The sequence below is a fragment of the Thamnophis elegans genome, chromosome 7 (assembly GCF_009769535.1).
Source record: "Thamnophis elegans isolate rThaEle1 chromosome 7, rThaEle1.pri, whole genome shotgun sequence".
NCBI classification, from domain to species: domain Eukaryota; kingdom Metazoa; phylum Chordata; class Lepidosauria; order Squamata; family Colubridae; genus Thamnophis; species Thamnophis elegans.
Genome location: NC_045547.1, coordinates 44,116,597 through 44,134,472, shown reverse-complemented (window position 1 = coordinate 44,134,472; position 17,876 = coordinate 44,116,597).

The following is a 17,876-nucleotide window of genomic DNA, read 5'->3' as shown; positions in this document are numbered from 1 at the left end:
AGTGCAGAAAAATTGCTGCCGGGTGTGAAAACAGAGAACAGCATAAAAACAACAGAAACAAAAGCAGAATATAAGGAAAAACAGTTGGATGACAGATGAAATAGATGGAAAACCAAAGCTTTGCACAGACAGCACTTGAAAAACATTGACGGAAAATGTGATGACAACTTGAAATGGACATGGCTTAAGGTGGGAACTATCAAGAAAGAAACAGAAGTTTTAATACTGGCTGCTCAAGAACAAGCACTACAAACTAATGCCAAGAAAACGAAGATACAAAAATCCACTGGCAACCCAAGTTGCCGACAAAGTCGAAACTGTTTCACATTTAATATGTGAATGGAGCAAAATCGCCCAAACTGATTACAAAGCTAGATATGACCGAGTTGCTAAATTAATCCACTGGTCATTATGTAAAAAATATGATTTACCTGTATCCAGAAAATCATGGGAACATAAAGTGGAAAAAGTTATCGAAAATGAGAAGGTGAAGATCATGTGGGATTTTTGAATACAAACAGATCATCATTTGAAACACAACATGTCAGATATCATGGTTGTAGAGGGCCGAAGTGTACAGTTTATTGATATCGCTGGTCCTGGAGATGCCAGAGTCGAAGAAAAAGAACTAGAAAAAATAATGAAATATCGCAACCTGGCCATCGAAACTACACGGCTATGGATGAAGCATGTAACAGTGATACCCATTGTCATTGGGGCACTTGGCACCATGTCCAAGAATTTTACAAGATACATCAACAAATTGCAGCTTCCTGCAATAACACCAGTGGAACTGCAAAAAACTGCACTACTCAGAAATCTTATAATTTAAGAAGGTACTTGGTTGATACCTAGGACACTGGCAGCAATCCATATCAACCATTAGCACCAGTCCCTGGTATCTGTAATGCATTTTTGAATGTTCAGTTGGCTGAGTTTCATATATAATGAATAAAGTATATAATAATCAAGATACTTTAATGAGTAGAAAAAGAGTACTTGAGCCCATAACATTTATCTTATATCAATATAAAGCATGCCTGACATTACAAAGAAATTAAAACAAAGTACTGTGGTTAATTTTTGGGTTGCAGCTGCCGTTGTGCAATTTCACTCATTGGACAATGTCATGAATGTACCAGAACAATTTTCATTTGGTCATCTCAGTCTTCAAAGACATGTCTTTAATACTGCCAGAGTCTGAATCTCAAGGCAAATAAAGATAGATCATCATACACCTACAAAGCAAACAGTTTTTAATGCTTACTTTATCCAGTGACTGTCAGCTATATTCTTGCAGTCATTGATTACTAAGGTGCTTGGAAATCAAACACCAGTAAGTTGTAAAAGCATAATTTCAGGTCAACACTTTGGTAACAGAAATATGTTTTTGTTAAATGTTTATGATCAACTATACTGAGTTGTCTATGCAAATTATGTAATTAATATAATTCAGCCAGCAAGATGATTCACAGTAAAAGCAAGATTTACTTTCTGTCTTGGTCAGAACATAATGGTTAAAATACATAATTCTTGAAGTAATGGAAAAAAGAAAACACAAACACTGGGGAAAAAATGTGTGCATTACAAATGAAGAGTTAAAAGTCGTATTATCCCTATCTTCGATTCTTTCCAGGGTAAGTAATGCAGAACAACTCACTTTCCTTGCTGCTAATAGTGCAGTGGTAGGTTAAGAGTAATGCAAATCTAAACCAAGGATTTTTAAGTTTAGATTTGAAATTAAAATATTTTAATACTTAATTACCAAAGTATATTGTAAATTCATATGTTATTGCAATTGGAATGGTAAAATAAAGTGATGAAGACTTACCGAACTACAGTTTTGGTGTCATTATTTTTACAAAACCCAAATACATTGGGTTTAATTATCTGAATTACAAAGATGATGACGATGACAACGACGACAATGATCATCATAATTTTAAGATTATCAATGCAATTTATAAAATAAATCAAACCAGTGAGATGTTTCATTTTTGTTAGAATAAACTCACTGAAGAGAAGAAAACCACCCCAACTCTGCCAATACATTTGCCAAGAGCCCTGAATATAGGATGCATGCCACATGCATTTGGGAAGCCACCAAAGCAATATCTTTCCACAACTTTAGCTTCCAGTCATTATAGCAATAACTTTGAAAATTTGGCCTTCCTCCGACAACACATTAATTGATCAATCATGGGTTGGTTGTTCTGCAAATAGAGATACCGACCGGGAGGTGGGCAACCTTCCCATCAAAGGTGGCCCTATTTTTCTACTTGCATTTTTACATGCTTTCGAACTGCTGGGTTGGCAGAAGCTGGGACAAGTAATGGGAGCTCACTCTGTTATGCAGTGCTAAGGATTCGAACTGTTGAACTGCTGACCTTTCTGATTGACAAGCTCAGTGTCTTAGCCACAGAGCCACCATGTCCCTTTTACATATAAATGTAATAATAAACAAGCAAACAAACAAATAAATACATCCAGTTACCTCTCAAAGACTTACAATTAATTCAAAATAGACATATAATTGTATACAAACTTAAACTAACTAGACTCAAGTGGTTGTATATGGCAATTGATTAATCAGTTAATTGATTTTGCTTATCTAATCCTCCAAGAAAACTTGGCAGAGAAAAAGGACATCTGAAAAAACAAACATAGCCTTAGCAGTGCAAAAACCATTTCTGGAAAGCTAAGTGATTGCCACAGCCAAGCTGCACAAATTCCTCACAATGGCCCAGTTATAGTGGTGTGTCGCCAGGAGTATTGGTAAGATGATTTTATTTGGATAGAGGTTGATTCAGTTAAATGAGTTTTGAAAACAGGGCCATTCTATTGAGACAGTGTATTTTCCAGCTTTAAGAGAATTATGACATAATTACTATTTATCTTATTCCAAATGGCTTGGGTGTCTGGCTGGGGAGGGAATGCATATCATATTTGGAAGAGGGAATGAAGGATGCTGAAGCAATGTTCTTTCCTTTGGGGCTGTAGCCTACACAGATTGTCTCAGGGCCAACGTGAATATAAGGCAGCCTCGGAAATCTGGTGTGCCTGTCTGCAACTTATTGAACTTCATTGAACTTCACAATTTTTTTTGGATAATTGCAGGTTATAATGGCAAAATAGCCTCAAAGAAAAAAACACATTAAAATGAGGACTTCATAACACTTGATTATATTACTGCAGATAGGCATTTAACTCAAATTGCCAAATGACAGAACCCCTGACTTCATGAAGTGTTTAGTGTTTAAAACAAAAAAGCTAATATTTCCATTGAACAGGTTTTGGATATTGGTATCTTTGACAGTGATGATTCTACTTTTTCTAATGCAAACTTTGGACAATGTATTCTTCAAATACTGGAAGTGCGTTGCCTGGCTGTGATATGCCTACAGTAAAGCTGAAGAACAGTTGGAATCTACTGAACTTTTAAAAGGGAATTTCTTTCAAGATAGGTTTTGGATGCCTTAGACAATGAACTGTATTGTCAAAATCATTGAGTGTTGTGTTCTTTTAGCCTTAGTAAACTATAGCTCTTTCTGTCAGATGAAGCACATAATAGAGAACTGAGGAACTTCATTCAAAATCAAGAATTCTAGCCTATGGGGTTTCATCTTAGTAAATAACATACATCTACATAAATATTTACATAAACATACATCTCATAAATTTACATAAAGCAATGTTGAGGGTGATTTAGAGTTCTGAAATGAGCTGCTTCCCATTTGCTGGTAACAGCCAACTTTATTGTTCTTTATTACTTGCTCTTGAACATTGCCCGAATCTGATAATTGGGGTGAAAAGCTCAACTGAATCCAGACAAGGTAGAAATGCTGTTGGTCTGTAGACAATGTTCTGAGTGGGATAATAACTGAATGAAATACTATATTTTAAATGCTCACAGTGCTTACTTTTACATAGTTTGGAGATGAAATTAAACACACTGATCCTCAATTTTCCATTAGCAGTTTAATCAAGTTTTTACCATTTAAGAAAACTGCCAAAGCCTTTCTAGCTTTACTCTGATTTGAAAATGTTTTCTTTGTCCAAGTTTGTTTCTTTTTAAATTTATTTATGTTACAGCATTTCTAAGTTCCATGCTGTAATGCATTGAGAAAGTGCCTAAACGATTTTAGTGACTAGGATACAGCTGCTTGAGTACATATCAGTAATTAATGAGATCATATAACATCATTATGAAAATAACAGCCTAACTGGTCAATTGTAGCCTCACTCACTTCAGTGATTTTAACAATCCAAACCAGGATAAGTAGGTGAATGCAGGATCCTCCCAATGCCATTTCTAAATTCTGGCAGAATCTTCCTCTTTTTTCCACAAACCATATTAGCAAATATGCAAATATCAAAGCACAGTGACATAGTAGAGCAAGCCCATATCAGATATCCAAGAGTCATCTCCAACATTTTACAGTTCCATTGACAGCTAATTCTTTAATTATTTTTTCTGGGGTGTTGAATATATATTGAAAAATACTGACTCAATCACAAGATCATAAAGAATATGTATAATATCATCTTCCAACACCTTTAGATATTAATTTTCTGGTTGGGATTTTTCAACTTTTTATTCCAAAGATCTTGCTAATGAATATAGTTTTTAAAAATTATTTAATTGTCTATAAACAATTTGTAGTCTAGGATAATTCAAAACTCATTTCAGCATTAAAAAAATCAGATATTCTAAGTGTGTGGGTGTGTTTGTGTGTGTGGTGTATTGCAATAGTTTCTCCTTGTTTTCTTTATATGGTTTTTCTAATTTTACTTTATTTATACAGGTTTAAAGAATATTCAGCTCCCAACAACACTGAAAGCTAGGAATTATTATTTAAAAATCTACAACAATAAAATAATGGATGTTAGTTAAGGCATTTAAACCAAATTGTGAAATTAAAAGGAGTAACTACACTGTCATTTGTGTTTTAAAATAATCCAAATTCCCCTTGCAGTAACTCAAGTGGTTTAAAAAATTATTGCTAATTAACTGATTTGCCCATAAAAAGGGAAAGAAAATTCCTGTGAGGTTCAAAATGGGATTATTCCAAATTATAAATTTAGGATGTGATTAAGAGTCAACATGATGTATATGCCCCATCATTTTCCAAACATGTAATAATTATTTCTGCAATATGACATAGTGTTTATTTTGTAATGTTTTATTTTATGAGAGGAACTATAGAATTTAAAAGAGGAGCTGAGTCCCTAATTGTTCCTACAACATTTCTTAAAATTGATCATCTGAAAACCAATGAGAATTTAATTAAAATAAATATCTAATCATGAAGCTAAAAACTAGAAAAGTTAAAACTGCCATCCTCCTTTGATATCCATAATTTAGATAAAAGGCTATCAGATTTATTTTAATAGGTTTTTTTTCTTAATACATTAATTGTCTTAAAATACTAATAAAACTATTAATATAGGAATTCCCCTATATCAATGTATATCAGTATCAAAATAATATTCATTCTTATATCTTTTATATTTTCCTATACACTCAATGCAGTCTTTTTTTAACCATCAGTATATATCAACATTAACCTAAAATAAATCATTTAAAATATTTAAAACTATCAATGATAGTTGTAAATCCTTGTGATTTTTCCTCAAGACATTTAAAACAATTCAAACACATAGTAAAATAAATAGATATAATATGTTTTGGTTTTATTTATTTATTTGGTCTATGGCAAAAACATGGATTTATAGTAGTTCAAATGTTAATATCCAGTCCACGCAGCCATTCAAGGACAGGGTGATCTATGTTGAAAAAAATCAGACATAGGGTCGATGTAAGCTCTTGATGAACATTCGGACACAATGTGATGGATATTTTATTGGGGAGCACTACAGTTACACTGAGGGGTAGAGACAAGGCCCCACTTAAACAAGGAGTCCTGACAGACACCACGTTGGGTATCGATTCTGTTCAGAGTTGACCAATGCTGGCGAGGAAGGTCAAAATCTGGCACCTTTTGTGTAGGGTCATCTACGTAACTGCCTATATCTGGGCATTCAGCAGTCCATTCGACTTTCTACAGTGTGTTGATGTCAAAGTTGTTAGACAGCTGTTGAGCGAGTGCCACAGAGGGCTTCCTGGATTTAAGCCTGCCAATTGATAGATGAGGAAGATCAGTGTGCACAGAGAGAAGTGGGTTTCTCATAATTTTGTTGTACTCCTTCACTAAGGCTTCCTGCCTATGTAGAGCTGGTGGTGCAATGTGGCTTTAGACAGGGAGCAAGCAAGTATGAGTAGATTGTATGCAATCACTTATGATCTTCATTGTATCATATAATCTAGCATCAATCTTGCTAGTATGGCAGTTATTAAGCCAAACAGGAAGGCACAATTCAGCTGTGGAGTAGACCAACCAATATTGATATTCTGAGAGTAGAGGCTATGGCTCCCCATCTTGATCCTCTTAGTTTCTGGAGTAAGTTGTTTCTGGTATTGATTTTAGTGAACATGTTCTCTAGGTGTTTCTTATAGGAGAGAGTCTGGTCCAAAGTTACTCTGAGATACACTATATTGCCAAAAGTATTCGCTCACCCATCCACATAATCAGAAGTAGTTGTGAGCGAATACTTTTGGCAATATAGTGTATTTGGGGTGAGAATCATAAGGGAATAGGTTGTTATTCAGGTAGGACTTTGGGGTGGCATTGGCAATGGAAACAGGTGGTCACCATTTTGCTGACACTGGATATTCCAAGTCACAAAAATTTTCCCAGGGACTTCAGGTCCTCAGAGATGAGGCAGTCCGAAACTTCCAAGTTTTTATCTTGCGTTGTTAGGGCGAGGTCATCTGCATATCCAAATATGCATCCTCTTGTAGCTGGCCAGAATTTGCCAAAAGCTTTGACAGTATCATAGAATGGATCCCACCAACAAGTCAACATTGCCATAGATTTGTGACGGCTATACTTGCTTCAGCTAAAAGATACATCCCTTGAGGATTCAGAAAAGATTATATTCCAGGATGGAACAAAGAAACTGTAGACCTCTACCAGGCTTTTCTACAGAGTGGTGATCCAGAGATTGCCAATGGTCTCTTATGCAGTCTGAATGCAGCTTGTCACAATACATGGGAACAACTCACAAACTCATTAAATTTCAGCAAATCCAACAGAAGAGCCTGGAGCCTATTGAGGAAACTGGGAGCTACCAGGCAACCTGCTTGACATACATCCAGCGTAACTGCTGACCAAGTAGCCTTCAAGAAAGCGCTGTCAGCCTTTCAATGGTCAGCTCCAACACAATTTGAATTCACCCACCCTTTCTCTGTGGACGAAATCGACACAGCAATCACCAATTTGAAGCACCAGGTTTTGATGGCATCCACCCAGAATTTCTAATTCATTCAGAGAGACTAACAAGGAATTGGCTTGACAAATTCTTTTCAAACATATGTTTTGGTGAATAATGTTCATAATTATCAAACACTATAAATGTTTATTTCTTTGTTTATGGGATTTTTAACTCCAAATATCATGTAGCAATTGTGTTTAGTTATTTTTAAGTCCATTATACACTTGAATTTTCTGATAAGGCAGGCTTACAAACAGGGGTGAGCTGCTGCCAGCATTACTGCCGGTTCCAACGATCCAGTCCGCCAAACCACTACCAGTTCGGCCAAACTGGTAGGAACCCACCACTACTTACAAAATAAAAAACAAATACAAAGATTAAAATTTCTTTGAGGATTGTACAGAACATCTCTATAAATGACGAAATTATTCCATTTACATAAATTTTATAGAAAGAACTAGAAAACCACATTTCAATTATATTTTATTAATTTATTAGTTTAAATAGCAATCTGCTTGACCAGGCTTTGCTCTATAAAGGCTATCCCATCAAACCTCTTTTCTTGTTATTAAAACAAAAACTTAAAGATGCTTTCCCATTTATTGTTTAAATAATTTGAAATATTTTTATTGTTGGCTTTCACATTTAATGTTTACATTCAACCTTATTTATGTCTGTTCAGAAATAAAATTTCAGAGATAATATAGGACCTTTGGCTTCAGCTGTGTACATGTTTAAGGAAACAGCAGAAGAGCCATTCTGAATGATGTGCACTTACATTCCAGTGATATTAACTCAAGTTTCCTTTTGTGTGCTTGTCAGCCATAAAGAATAAATGTTGTATATAGGCATTTGCAATTTGCCTAATTTGCCTCTTAGAGCTCATAATGAAGATGTTGGTGCACCAGATATATGTGTTTTGATTGTTTCTCCCCATATAATGGCATCATTTTAATGCCATATTCATACTACAATCTGTACAAAAGCACTGTGACCATCCTTTTGTAAAGTTATACAATCATAGCATCACATATATGAACATGCTATGATTTAGAACATTTGAAATATTAAGTGGCCTCCTGTCTCCAAGAGATTGTGGGAAAAATTCTTCTACTAAAAATGTCGATAGATTTATTTTATCTGTAGATGTTATGGAAACATATGAAGACAATTTATTTGTCTATAGATGCTATGGAAATTAAGCTGATGCCAGTTTCTTTTCAGCATTTCATGGATGAAATTCCACAGAAGGCTCCAATTGAGGAAAATATATTCTCCACTCTCTATTATTCCAGTATTCTCCCCCCCCACACACACACACACACTATACTGAAAGGTTGGTCCCTAACTCAGTGGTTCCCAAACTTGGCAACTTTAAGACTTGTGGACTTCTCCAGCTCTGCTGGCTGGAGAATTCTAGGAGTTGAAGTCCACAAGTCTTAAAGTTGCCAAGTTTGGGAACCACTGCCCTAACTGATTGGAAAATGAGAGTCCACAGAAATTACTTGCTTTTGTTCTGTGTTCCATAAACAGAAGGAATTCTTCCATTCTTGGGAAGCCAATCCTAGGTCCATTCATATTACAGTTAGTCTCAACATTTGCTTAAGAACTGCAAATTCACTTAACAACCACCCCAAAAAATGACATAAAATCAGGTCCATGATGACCTGTTTAATGACCGGCACAAGTTACAACTGTAATTGCAAGTTCAATTATAGTCATAAGTTGTGAACTATTTGCATTAACAGAAAGGCAAAGATTATTTTATTTTATTTTTTGCACAAGAAGAACAATGTGTCCTGAGGAAAATTATTTACTTTCCTTCCTCTTCTACTGACTTTTAATAAGAATTATTGACTTACCGCCACTGTATTCACTGTGGATTTTCTGATGGAGGGGAAAAATGTGACGTTGCCTCTTGTCAGCATGAGCTGACAGGAGCAATGTAATGGAACAATGAACAACAAGTTACAGAACTCCAAGGGAACTAGCAGAAATCTGTTCAGCTTCTACCACTGGTCAGAGGTTCAGGGTAAAAGAATCAATTTACCCCACACAAATGGCATTGCTGGACTTTTATATATTTCCTTCATGTTTTCAGCTGATTGTAGCGGATGGAGGCAATGTAGTGTCACTAATCCTATTACTACTTTAAAGGGGGAGGGGGCAAAAGACCTAGATAGAATTACTATTACTACTACTTCTACAACTACTATTGGAGTTCTTATAGGAAGAACAATTTTTATATCCATCCCCCTAAAATAACTCTTTTGAAAAAAGAGAGAAAGAAATATTACAGGATGGTCGTGAAAAGAAAATGTCCCCTTGAGACAGTAATTTATATCTCTTCTTGATTATGTGTAAGAAGTGTACTCAGAAGAGGAAAAGTAGAATCCTGATTGCAATATTTCACATGAAGACTTATTTCCTACACTGATAGTTGATGCCAAATGGATGCATCAATTTGCTTCAGGAATTTATTTTGAGATTTAAAAAAATATTGCAATCTTCGTCTAAACTTTATAGCATGCAATTTGGATTTTTATTTTATTGGTTTTTTTTCCAATTTCTACAGCCACCCAACTCAACCAAATGACTCTGGGTGGCTTAAGGTAAAGATAAAGGTTCCCTTCACACATATTTGCTAGTCGTTCTTGACTTTAGGGGCAGTGCTCTTCTCTGTTTCAAATCCAAAGAGCCAGCGCTGTCCAAAGAAATATCTGTGGTCATGTGGCTGGCATGACTAAATGCCAAAGGTGCATGGAACGCTGTTACCTTCCCACCAAGGTGATCCCTATTTTTCTACTTGCATTTTTAATATGTTTTCGAACTGCTAGGTTGGCAGAAGCTGGGACAAGTAACAGGAGCTCACTCCGTTATGTGGTGCTAGGAATTCGAACTGCCAAACTATCAACCTTTCTGTTCAACAAGCCTAGTGTCTTAGCCACTGAGCCACCACATCCCTCCCTGGGTGGCTTATTATTCTAAAATTATAAAACATTTTAAAAAACACACACATTGAAACAATAAAAACAGCCACAAAATAAATAAATACAAAAATGAGCCATGATGAGTAATAAACATTGTAAAACCAAGGAGCAGGACCCTAAAAACATTTGAAGCCCCAGGCCTGGGTATATAGCCACTTTTTCATTTCAACGTATCATGAAACTATGCCATTGATTTCCAAGTGGAAACATGAATTTTGAATAGTGAACTCTGGGACTCATAGTGTGACAAAGGGTGACAAATGGATGCTGTGGGGTGTGGGATGACTGACAGTAATTAGTATTGGAAGTGGATATAAATCCAGAAGAATTCACACATTTATATTTTTATTGTTCATTTTGTAATGTCAATTCACACAAATGAAACTTTAGAAACTTCACAGAGTATGAATTCTATCCTATGTTTTACATATATTAATATGATTTATAAATATATGTTGTACTTCTTAAATAAGAAATATACATTTCTTTTTCTTTATACATCAAAGAATCTTATATATATATATATATATATATTTATATATATATATATATATATATATATATATATATATATATTATATATATATATATATATATATATATATATATATATATATATATATATATATATATATATATATATATATATATATATATATATATATATATATATATATTTAAAGTCACAACCCCTGGTATGCCCAAATATGGGAGGAAGGTCACACTTCCACTCTCTGTCTTCGGCTCGTCACAAGAGACCATCCAGACAGAAACCCAATATTTTTTACTGTTGCCTTTTTGTTACATTTGTTATATTTTTTCATAAAAAATATTGGGTTTCTGTCTGGATGGTCTCTTGTGACGAGCCGAAGACAGAGAGTGGAAGTGTGACCTTCCTCCCATATTTGGGCATACCAGGGGTTGTGACTTTAAATATATACCTCTCACCCTGGCTGGCTGATAAGGAGTCGAGCTCTGTAGCTCAATGGTTAACACATCTGCCTAAGAGGCAATAGAGCACAGGTTCGATTCCCAACAAGGGTGTGGCTAGCTGATGAGAGCTAAATAGCTTGAAATAGATCTATACTAGTCTCCCTTTATTTATTTATCAGCATAAAAATATAACAAATGTAACAAAAAGGCAACAGTAAAAAATATTGGGTTTCTGTCTGGATGGTCTCTTGTGACGAGCCGAAGACAGAGAGTGGAAGTGTGACCTTCCTCCCATATTTGGGCATACCAGGGGTTGTGACTTTAAATATATACCTCTCACCCTGGCTGGCTGATAAGGAGTCGAGCTCTGTAGCTCAATGGTTAACACATCTGCCTAAGAGGCAATAGAGCACAGGTTCGATTCCCAACAAGGGTATGGCTAGCTGATGAGAGCTAAATAGCTTGAAATAGATCTATACTAGTCTCCCTTTATTTATTTATCAGCATAAAAATATAACAAACATATATATATATATATATATATATATATATATATATATATATATATATATATATATATATATATGGTGCATAAGATAGGTAGGTAGGTAGGTAGGTAGGTATATATATATATATGATTTATAATACACATTCTGGGGGGCGGGGGGGGAAGCTATAATATTTTAAAATTTATCTAAGGCAATGTAAGCCAGATGGCTTTATATGCTGTTAAGTGGAGCTTAGGGGATCTTTAGCCTCTCTTCTGTTCAAAATTGACCCGACTGTGAACTTGTTGAAATATGTTCTTCTGCTCTGAGCAAAGGTGCTGCCTTCCAGCTTTCCTAACCTTTAAAGAAAGGAATAAGAAAAGCTCCCAGCATTTTAGATTTATTTCAAAAGATCAGGATTATATTTGAATGTGCTCATTAAAAGAGGGAAAAAAATAGTGGTGGCCTTGTAACAGAAAGAGCACTATAACCAAAGAATCTTTAGAAAATTCTTCCCGTTCCTGGTAAAAGCCATCTTTAAAAACCATTGATTATTACTTGCAGGCACTGGTGGCAGGCAAGTTCATGATCCTTGGAGGATTTTCCCCCCACTACGATACATTTTTCTCAATTAAAGCTACTCAGCTATTTTACAATAACCACAATAGGAAAAATAATAACTGGTTTTAGAAAGCTGTCTGATGTGTGATCACCTTTAATAAATTCTTCGCAGTCACTTAGCTAGACTTTTAGAGCTGGCCTTTGAGAAAGCTGAGATTGACTAAGCCTGTTTTCAAAGAGATGCTGCAGCAAAGCTCTTCTCCCAGTCCAGTAACTTTGCTTCCCAATAGGCTATTGCTCAAAAAAGACTTTTACAAAAGGACAGGGCAGCCTTTCTATCTATTAGCCCATACAGTGGCCAAACAAATGCCTAAGCCAGGTTTTCTTTATCTTAGCCAGTTAAGATGTGTAGACTTCAACTCCCACAATTCCCCAGCCAATGAAAAACCTCCAACAAAACTAAGCCGGGCGGGGGGGATAGAAAGCTCTATTTCTGCAACATAGCCACTTGCATTGAAAAATATTGTGTTCTGATACTGAAACAAACATATAATTATCATGTTTAGAAGCTATGGATCCCTTATTCATCTGCCTTTTAAGGCTTTCCAAGTTAGACATCGAGCCAGGCATTCCATGATTTAACGCTGTCCTGTGGTCCTGAATGGAATTTTCTGCCACTCGGTTGCACTAGACAATCTGAAATTTTATGGAAGAAAAAAAATTCCTATCCACATTTCATTATTATAAAATCATTGAATACATTTTTTATTTTTTCTTGGTTAAATCAAATATTGTAACCTTTTATAAGAAAAGCATCTTGAATGCTATTTTATGCACCATTTACAGCTCTTGTCATTTTTGGAAATTAAATGGCAAGTACTATACACAGCATTAAAAGGTTTGATTCTATTATGGGGTTTTATGAATTATAGCAATGGAAATTTTATATACAGTTTTCCTTATAATGATCCAGGGTATGGAATTTACTTTTTTCATAAAGTTGTGTGGTAGATTGCTATGATCATTTAGTTGGACAGATTTTTGGCTACTGCATTGCTTACTCTAACCAAAAATGAATCATTTTAAAAGATATGTAAGAGACTCCTGCTATTTACACCCCTCCATTCTGAGATTTGTTCATACTTCTGCATCTGATCTCTAACCAATTATTAACATCTAAGAGTACCTCTCTTACTCTTTAAAATCATGTCTATATTTTCTCACGAGGCTTTTTAAAGTGTCACTAAACCAGATTCAATAATTTCCTCCACATACAGTACTTCTAAGAACATTAATTATGTCTCAGTTTGACTGGGGGAAATTAAGATTGCCTGTCCCAACACAAGAAAGCTCTCTATCTCATTTCATCTTGTTTTCCAAAGATACTATTATTTCAACTGGTAGGTCCTCTGGAAGGGTAGCTTCTCTTTCTCTGGTTCCCTGTTACTGGAAGCAGTTTTTCATTTTGATTGTTCAGCTTCACATGCCACAATGATATGCTTCACTCCGTGATTTAATACTACCAAGATATTCATATCTATTTTTAAACATACTTTTTGTGATGACCCATTCATAAGTCTTTATGTGGCTTAGAAAGCTAAAGCAATGATGTCATCGCAACCTACAACAATTTCTCAATCTTGGCATGTAAGCTAATACAGCAATACTATCCCCCCCTAATCACAGATTATTATCCAAATATTCATAAAAAGTATTGCTTTCATTTCCACCTATAACTAACAGAGGTGTAAGAGGTCTAAGGGGAAAGCAGGTCAGGTTGCAGCAACTTTTCCCAAAAGAACAATGTCTCAAACTTTTTCTGCTCAACAACAACTATAACAAGGGTTTTTCTTGTTCTATAACAAGAACATAATTTCTTCCTTTGAGTATTGCTGAAGTTATGGTTATGCTAGCAATATGTACATGAGAACAACTGATAGGGAACACAATAATCAAGATGAAGAATGCAATGCAAAATTATTCATATGTTACATCAATGTTGTTACAGGAACTTCAGCAGCCATTTATTAATTACTAAGCAACTTTCTATCCATTCCAGCTCTATGATTTATTTCACAGTAAGGCCTGTTAATATAACTTTACAAGCCACTATGAACTAATGATTTAAAAAAATACATAACATAATGTTAACAGATTATTGTAGGACTCCATTTTATCATAATCTTTTATGCCACAATAAGATTGGAATCATTTATAAATGGTAAAATATAAATAGCAAAATTTTAGCTTTCCCTTTATTCAGGCAGCTGACTTAGGCAACAAAATGTTGCTTTTATGAAAAGAAATGCAGGAGTACTCTTTGGACCACCACCAGAGCAAAGAATGGGAGCAATTTATTTTAAACATAAATGCTGCTTACACACCAAAGCCCATTTTTCAAATACCTTACTTCTAGCAAGGGCTGGTGAACTTAGTACCCTTATTATTATTCTTTATGGGGGAGGAGCATAGGCCATTCCTTGCCATCCATCCCCTGAGGTAGTCAAGGAATAAAGCTATTATTTACAAAGCTAAGGCTGTGAAGGAAATGCTATATGTAAAGATGGAGTGCCTGTGTATAGTAGAGCATCAAGAGAGAAGGTTATGATAATTTCTGTATTATTATTTGGTATGAGTTTCAAAAGACTGGAGCCACAGCTATTTTTAACTAGAATCAGCAAATCACCTTTGCCCTTGTTTACTGTAATTGTGCAAGGAGGCATATTAGAGTATTTCAAGCAAGTAAGTTAAAAGGGGGTGGAGAGGAGAGAGAGAAAAAGAGAGATGTAAGAAACATGAAAAAGGCAATGCTGCTTTATGCCTTTAGAAGCACGGCTCTGGAGGAATTCTTCCTGTATCAAAGTGGAATATAATATTGCCCTTCTAAAGAAGTAATAACCCAAGGGGAAAGGGTTGTTTCGTGCACAGTTTAGGATGAACACATCATCAGTCTGTGTGCATGTCTCTGCATGAGCAAGAATGTTTGCTTGTTAGCCTGGAGTTTAGCTGCTGGCTTTCTAATTCGTCCCCCAGATGGCAGTGCTGCATTCCAAGATCATCCTTCTCTGCAGGTCAGAAAATGAACGCCTGACAGCTTCTGGCAAGCGTACATGCCGGGTTTCTTCATTTCAGAGAAAATATGGAACAATTCTCATGTAACAAGTCTTGTGCAATCAGGAATAAGGAGCTCATACCAAGATAGCACGCCATTTACCTCCATTTGTGAGCATGTACCAGATCACATTAATAATAGAGAGGCTTTGTTTTTAGTGTGAAGTTTTATTTTGCTTAGAGTATCCACATTTCCTATTTGTAAAAAGCCAATTTATCCCACTCCACAAATTTCTATCCAGGACTGTGGAAAGCAGTATACTACTATTTTGCACTCTGCCAACAAGTCTGTGATTGAAGGCATGATTCCAGTTCAGTCCTGAATAAAGTTTCAATTACTCTTCTAAAGAACAATCCATATAATGAAATTGACAGTGTTCTTTGGAAACTGCTTTTTCTTGTTTCCCAAATTTGAGGTGTCTGGATTAACTAAGATACTGAACGAAAGCAGATTCTGTCGTCCCCTCCCCCCCCCACAAGCTGCTGTCTCCCCAGCAAGTTCAAATACTTCCTACATTTCTCAATAGATGCAATGCTAATGTAGTTTTGTTCTACTTCTCTTTAGATGTGTTTGCCTATGATTGTCAAAGTTTCAATACTTGTTCAGACTTATGGAAGATGTCTATGGAAGGATTTTTAAAAAAAGAATATGAATGATGGAAGATATTGATTACAGATCTGTGTAAATAATATCTATAATATGCCAAGCAATCTCCAGTCAAGAAGTTAACCAGCGATCATGGATTCAACCAACATAATTGTGACAAAGTTCACTGTATTCTATGTATCCTATTCATTGTCTTCTAATGATCTGTTCAATTAATGAAAATCAGAGTTGCTTGTATTGGGTGAAAATTACCAATTGAATCTAGCAGCAATGAAAAAAGCCCATGGATCAACTGTTAAAACAAACAATCTAACTTTGCTTAGATCTTTCATTTTAAGATTACAGAGGAGATGGAAATTCACTTTCTCTCTCTCTCTCCTTTCCAAGGACAGAAAAGCACCCAGCAGACTTGAGCCCCTTTTCAAGAAGCTGAGAAGGGTTAAAGTTGGTTAGTGCTTGAATGGGAGTCACTAGGAAATTTAAAAAGAAATCTTAAAATAAAGTAACGGCAAATCAGAAAATCACTTCTAGGGTGTTAGCAAGAAAACGCCCAACATCCCTAAACATATATCATGTTAATAAAAAAAGCAAAAGAAGAATTGAATTTCACAGTATGGGCAGATAATGAAGAGAGACTGCTATCTGGGTATAATTAATTGCCTTCTTAACCAAATTTGTTATCGTTCCTCTAGGCATATTAATAAATACAAAGAGAATCTTGGGTGTAAATAACATTCAAAAGAAGTATTTAACTGAATTGTTGAATTGCCTTCTTCCTTTGCAAATCTCACCTGTAAGGAGGAGGAAAAAAGAGGAATCTACAAGACACAGCTGGTCCCTCCTGGTATCTGATTCCCAGCTGTCAGCAGCTTACCTGAAATGATTATATAGGAAGCCAAGCTTATCAACTCCAGCTTCCTATTTCTGGCAATTATAGCAACATAGATATCTAATCTTCTTTCCTTACAGAATACAGCAGGAAGAAAAAGAAACCACCTTTGATATTTAATGCTACCGACTCCATTTTATAGCATATAAAAAAGGACAAAGTAATATTATTTTCATGGGTTCTTTAATGTTTCTGTAGCAAATTGCTGCAAACTGTAAAATGAGTTAAAATATTATCAAAAATAATACCAAAATAAAATATATTTTTTTCCTTTAGAAATCATGCATGTATCCCATTGAATAACCCAATAACCATATATTTCAACTTGTATATGGTCCCTCTTAGCCAGCAAACCCATTATCTCATACATGGTCATATTCAACTTGAATTGTATATATTGTGCCTATTCTGTCTTGCATATTTTGAATAACTGTTTACTAGGAACTGAAAATGGGAACTCAGTGTTATAACAGTCTTCTACTCAGAAGATACTATGACTCCTAGAAGATACTCTCAAAGAATTCATTTTAAAAAGAGTCATTGGTAGAATTTGATTAGAACACAATTCTGTTATTTATGTGTGGAATGATTTACATCCCATATATGTCACTTTCTTTTGGTTAATTTCAATTCTGTTTTGTTTGGCCACTGTATGTTATGATATCTTAGATTCATAAAATTTATGAGTTAATGAGTTAAAATTTTACTGGTCAGTCAATTGAACCAGTGGTGAAATTCAATTTTTTTTACTACTGGTTCTGTGGGCATCACTTGGTGGGCAGGGCAGGGGAAGGATACTGCAAAATCTCCATTCCCACCTTACTCTGGGGCCAGCCAGAGGTGGCATTTGCCGGTTCTCTAAATTACTCAAAATTTCCACTACTGGTACTCTAAACTACTCAAAATTTCTCCAGAACCTGTCAGAACCTACTGGATTTCACCTTGAACTGAACCCTCTGTTC